Consider the following 6,000-nt stretch of genomic DNA (forward strand, 5'->3'; position numbering starts at 1 on the left):
TGTTTCAGCCACTACGTCAATTCAGATCAGTGAGGGTTTGCTCTTTTTCACTGACATTCTACTAAGCAGGATGTCCTTTACCGGGGAATGATCACTCTCAACACAATATCCAACACAAGTTTGATAAAGTCTTGCCTTCCTTATTTTTATGGACAGTCTGGTTATATCTTTTCCCAAACAGATTCATTTGTCCTTCCAGCAATCCATGAGGATTTGCATATTCTTCCTCAGCACCATCATTTAAAAGCATCCCATCTTTCTTTTTGATTTTGCTTGTTCATTGTTGAACATTTACATGCATATGAAATGAGTGAAAATATTATGGCTTGTATCAGATGCCCTGTAGTCCTCAAAATGAAACACTTTCTCCTCAGCACCATACAGGAGGTCCTGTGCCATAGATTTACTCAAGGTGTATGATATTTCAGTTGTTTAAAAGGGCATTTGGAATGAATAAGTCATTGCTAAGGTGTCTTCAAAACGGAATAAAATGGCCCAATTAGCAGAGGGGTGTTTGAGAGGCTCTGTTATGTCAGTTGAGTTCAAGGCAGAGAGGTTACTTTAGAAGTTTACGACAACAGTTTCTGGGATGCCAATGGAGTTATACTGGTAGCTGGTCTTGAAGGATATAGGATGATCGTGGGGTCTTATTGTAAAGAAATTTGAAGAAAATTTTCTTAGTTTAAAAAGACCAAGAAAGTTGAATGAGAACTCCTTCTTTCCATTGTGATAATGTACCCACTTAACCTTGGAGGGTATCATGGGTTGTCCTACAAGGATGGTATTGGGAACCCTTATCCCATTCACTCTGCAACCCTGCAGTTGCCCTTTAAGACTTCTTTTGTTCTGCAAACTCAACGAAGATTAAGAACAAATATCCCCTGAGGCCTCCAAACTTTGATTTGCTGTAAATCATTAGATTAGGATTGTTTGGAGAAGGCTCAGAAAGTTGGAAGCACATTCTTCAGAAGGAAGACAGACATAGAAAGAGGTGGGATAGTTATGCGTTGGGTTGTTCACTCCAAGGTCAGCAGTTCAAAACTGGCAGGCAGCTCTGAAGGAGTGAAAGCTTTCTACTCCTGTAAAGTATTACAGTCTCAGAGGGGCAGGTCTTCCTTGTGCTATAGGATCACTGGGAGTCGGAATTGATTTAATGGCTATGGTTCGGTTTGGTTTGTTATGTTTCTGTGGTGTTGTAGCCATATTTTTAGTTATCCCGTATGCTCACGTGCACACACACAGCTGGTTATCATGGCGTCAATCAATTGACCCTATGTGTGCAGTGCAGACCATCCCAAGGATTTTCATGACTGACTTTTTGAAAGTTCATGAAAACTTTCTTCTGAGACAAATCTGAGTAGGTTTGAACTGTAAGCTCTCCGTTCATAATCAAGCATTGAATCGTTTTCTCACAATGTAACATTAGGCAGCTCAATACTTTGGGGATTAGGGAGCTAAACTACTTTAACACATACGTCTATTGTATGTGTGTGTGTGCATATATATACACACAAAAACACACATATTTTCACTCTAATAGCAGTTGTTGGGACATTGCTTTCTTTAATTGTCTCTTTCTTTGAACTCTCCATTAAACTATCAATCTTTTATCCCACTCAGTTGTTAGTTTCCACTAATTGTGCACTTATTGCCTTATTCTTTTTGACAATTCTCTGGGCTATAAGTATTTCATAGCACACTCTAATAAGAGTAAAGCATCTTTTTATGGATAGGTTTTGAAGGAAGGTTCATGTTAGAGTTTAGATTATTGTTCAGAACTATCAGGATAGAACTAAACAAAGATATCCCAGCCGTTGTCAACATCATCCGATTCCCACTGAATGACAGACCATGTGTTTGAAAGGAGACTGTGTTCAAAAGCGGATTTTCCAGAAATAGATTATAGTCTTTCTTCCGAGGTGCTTCTGGGTGCATACAAACCGCCAACCGAATGGGTTAATTGTAAAACACTTACTCATTCCAGCGTCTTCCCTCAGATGTAACACAACACAACAACAACAAAAAAGCAAAACAAAAAAAAATAACAAAAAACACGGCAATAAATCAACCGGTTTACCCTTACAATAGAACTTAAATTTTAAAGCACCAGGCTTGTGGAAGTCTGAAGTCTACTGTGTCTTTTATTTATTTAAATCATTTTATTGATGGCACTTACAATGCTTATTATAATCCATACATCACTTGTATCAGGCATATTTGTACATATGTTGCCATCATTCTTTTCTAGACAGTTATTTCCTATTGAGCCCTTGGTATCAGCTCCTTCCCCCCACCCTCATGACCCCTTGATAGATTATCAATTATTATTATTTTCATACATATCTCACACCGACCACTGTCTCCCTTCCCCCATGCTTCCTTTGTTCTTTCCTCTGGAGGAGTGAGATAGTTAGTTTATTGTGCCAGCCTGGCCGATAAACATATGTTGGATTAATTGAAGGGTGGAGAGATAAATGGTTCGGTGAGCCTCACCTTTCTTGATCCCCCGCTCTTTGATCATTGGACCAGTGTGCACCTGCCTTGCTTGTTCTGTGCCTCCATTTCAAGCTACACTACCTGTGGGACACCTAACCTATGGACCTTGTCGCTGTAATTTGGGGTCCCTTTAAGACCTGCCTCGAAAGAGAATTGGAATGTACATCTCTGGTCCTGGGGACTGAAGGTTGGTGACCTGGCTGATGGTTGGTGACCTGCCTTGCTGTTTGCTGCCTGTGCTGGGATGGCCTAAATCTCTCTACAGAGGGCTACCTGGTGGCCCTCAAGACTTGAAGGACTGCCAGTGTCTCCCAACTCTCTCAATTGCACTGAGCCATTTGTACTGCTTTATAATTTAGCTGTTCATTTCTTATATTATATATCTATCTGTATATAACTTAACAGTTTATATCTTGTGTTATATATCTATCTATCTTTATAAATATATATATATATATATATATATATATATAATATCAGAAATCTGATTTTATCTCTCTAGAGAACCCTAACAGAAGGAGGGTATGTGGTTCTGTGCTGATCATTGTGATCAGCCCCACCCTTGTTCCCCTCTCCCCACCTTTACCCTTCCCATATGTTATCTCTTTTCCCATTCCTGCTCCTGGGTTGTGTGTGTTGTGATCTCTTTTCTCTTCTCTACACCTGTGTACATGCTCTGGTCTAGTCTGAAGTGGGATCATGGTGGTGGTGGGTGAGGCAGCCTCAAGGAACCAGAGGAATATTGTGTGTTTCATCAGTGCTTTACTGAACCTTGATTGACTCATCTCTTCTCTGTGACCCCTTTGTGGGGGATGTTCCATTGTCTACAGATGGGCTTTGGGTCTCTGCTCTGATCCCCCTCATTCTTAACCATATGATTTTGTTTGTATGATTGTTAAGGGTCTTCTGATGTCTGTTACCTGGTCCCAAAGACACCTCATAATCTTACAGGCTGGTGTGCGGTGTGCTTCTTCCATGTGGGCTTGTTGCTTCTCTGCTGGATAGCCGCTTGTTTCACTTCAAGCCTTTAAGACCCCAGAGACTATATATTTTAATAGTTGGACACTATCTGTCTTCTTCACCACATTTGCTTATGCACCCATTTTGTCTTCAGTGATTGTGTTGGGAGGGTGAGCATGTCAGATTGTCAATTTGTTAGGTCATGTTCTGTTATTGAGGGAAGGTATGAGAAGAGGCCCAAAGTCTGTCCACTACCTCAGTGTATTGCCATATAAATATATGTACATAGGCCAATATCTCTATTTTTATGGATTAATGTATTTACATATGAATACCCCTAAGCTTATCCCTCTATCCATAGCTTTGCTTCCTAGATCATTCATCTGTTTCCTTTTACCATCCTTCTGTCCCACCATCATGTTCACCCTACTTCTGCCTCATAGTACTATTCTCAGCTAGATTGCTGTTGTCCCAGTGCTCCCAGGATCTCTATAACCACCTCCTTATTGATTTTTATTCCCTGGTTGTTCCCCTGTCTGTGGCACTGTTTGCTCACCACACCTTTCCCCTACCTCCTTCTCCCAACAAGTCCCCCAGGGACCATTGGTCCTGTTGCGTTCTCCCGCTGTGAGTCATTATTGTGTCTTAGCATAGCTTCAGATGCCATTTGAGTTCTTGATGTTACTTTTCCAGGACCTGCATGCCATTAAGTTCACAATATGGTTTTGCTTCCACAAAATCAGACAACTTCAGTAGTCTATCATACGCAACACTCTACATTTTCAGCTGCTGAGTTTGACAATGCATTTCAATTGCCATACAGAGCTCACAAAAATATTCATATTTGAAGTGTTTATTAAGGAAGTTAATAGGTTATAACTTAGGGGAGAAATACTCGGGATGTAATTGCTCGATCAGGACATGTTACAAAGTTTTCTCAAGTCTACTGATACCTGCCCTAATACGTGCCACTTTGCTGCAATGAGCCTCAGTGTACAGGCCCTCTCCCCTCAAACTACGTTTCTCAGCCAACCTAAACCATCTTTCATAGGCACCCCGATCCGTAAGTCAACCTCTTGCCTCAAGTCACTGCTACTTGTTCTGTGGACTGGGGAGGTCACCACACTGTCTCAGACTCTGTGTAGGAGGCCTTTCTTCTCTGCCTCTCTACCAAACATGATGTCCTTTTCCAGAAACTGGTCTCTCCTTACCACATGCCCAAAGGAGGTGAGACAATCTCTCCATTATTGCCTCTAATGAGTATTCTGTCTGTACTTCCTCCAAGACAGAATTGCTTGTTCTTTTAGCAGTCCATGGTACTTACAATGTTCTTCACCTGTGCTGCAATTGCCTCACATTGATTCTTCTTTGAAATCCTTATTCAATAGCCAACTTTCACATGCATATGAGGCAATTGAAAATAGCCTGACTTGGATGGGATGCTTTTTAGTCCTAAAAGTAACATCCTGTTTATAATACTCTTTAAAAAGTCTTATGCAGCAGATTTATCTAATGAAATGCGTCATTTGATCTCTTAACAATGCTACCATGAGCACCGATTATAGATCCAAGCAACATGAAATCCTTGACAACTTAAACTTTTTCTCCATTTGTCATGTTATCTATTGGTTTATTCATGATGTTTTGGTCTTCTCTACATAGTATTGTAGTTCATTGAAGGTTACAATCCTTGATCTTCAGCAGCAGCAAGTGCTTCTTGCCCTCCTTACTTTCAGCAAAGTTGTACCATCTGTATATCACAGGTTGTTAATAAGCCTCCGGCCAATCCCGTTGCTACATTCTTCTTCATATAATCTGGCTTCTCTGATGGCTTGCTCAGCATATAGATTGAAAAATATGGTGAAATGTTACAACCTGGACACATATATTTTGTGATTTTAAACCACGTGGTCATGCAGTAATTCCCTTGTTTGTACCGCACAAATGCCTCTTGATGTATGTACAAGTTCTGCATGAACACCATGAAATGTTCTAAAATTCCCATTCTTCAATGTATATTATTTTACAATCCACACATTTGAATGTCTTTTCAGCCAATAAAATTCAAGTAAATATCTTTCTGGTAGCCTCTGCTTTCAGCCAAGATCTATCATATAGCAGGAATGCTTTCCCTTGTTCTACATCCTCTTCTGAATCCAGTCTGAAGTTAATGTATTGCTGAAACCATTGTTAGATGATGGTTAGCAACATTTCACCAGCATGTGATGTCAGCGGAAGTGGTCTATAATTTGAGCATTCTATTAGTCACCTTTCTTTAGATGGCATGTTTATACACACTCTGAATCAAAGACAACTGTCGTTGAATCAAATTGCACCCAGTGGTCTTATATAGGGTTTCTGAGACTATAAATCATTATATAAGCAAATGGTCTCATCTTCGCTTCTTGGAGCAATGAGTGGATTTGTTTCTCTCTCTTTCTCTCTCTTTCACACACACACACACACACACCACATACTTACTTTAATATTTAATATCATTATGCCAATGTTCAGGTAAGTGTCTACAGTCTTGACATAACAAAT

Source organism: Tenrec ecaudatus, chromosome 4, assembly GCF_050624435.1.
Source record: "Tenrec ecaudatus isolate mTenEca1 chromosome 4, mTenEca1.hap1, whole genome shotgun sequence".
Taxonomy (NCBI): Eukaryota; Metazoa; Chordata; class Mammalia; order Afrosoricida; family Tenrecidae; genus Tenrec; species Tenrec ecaudatus.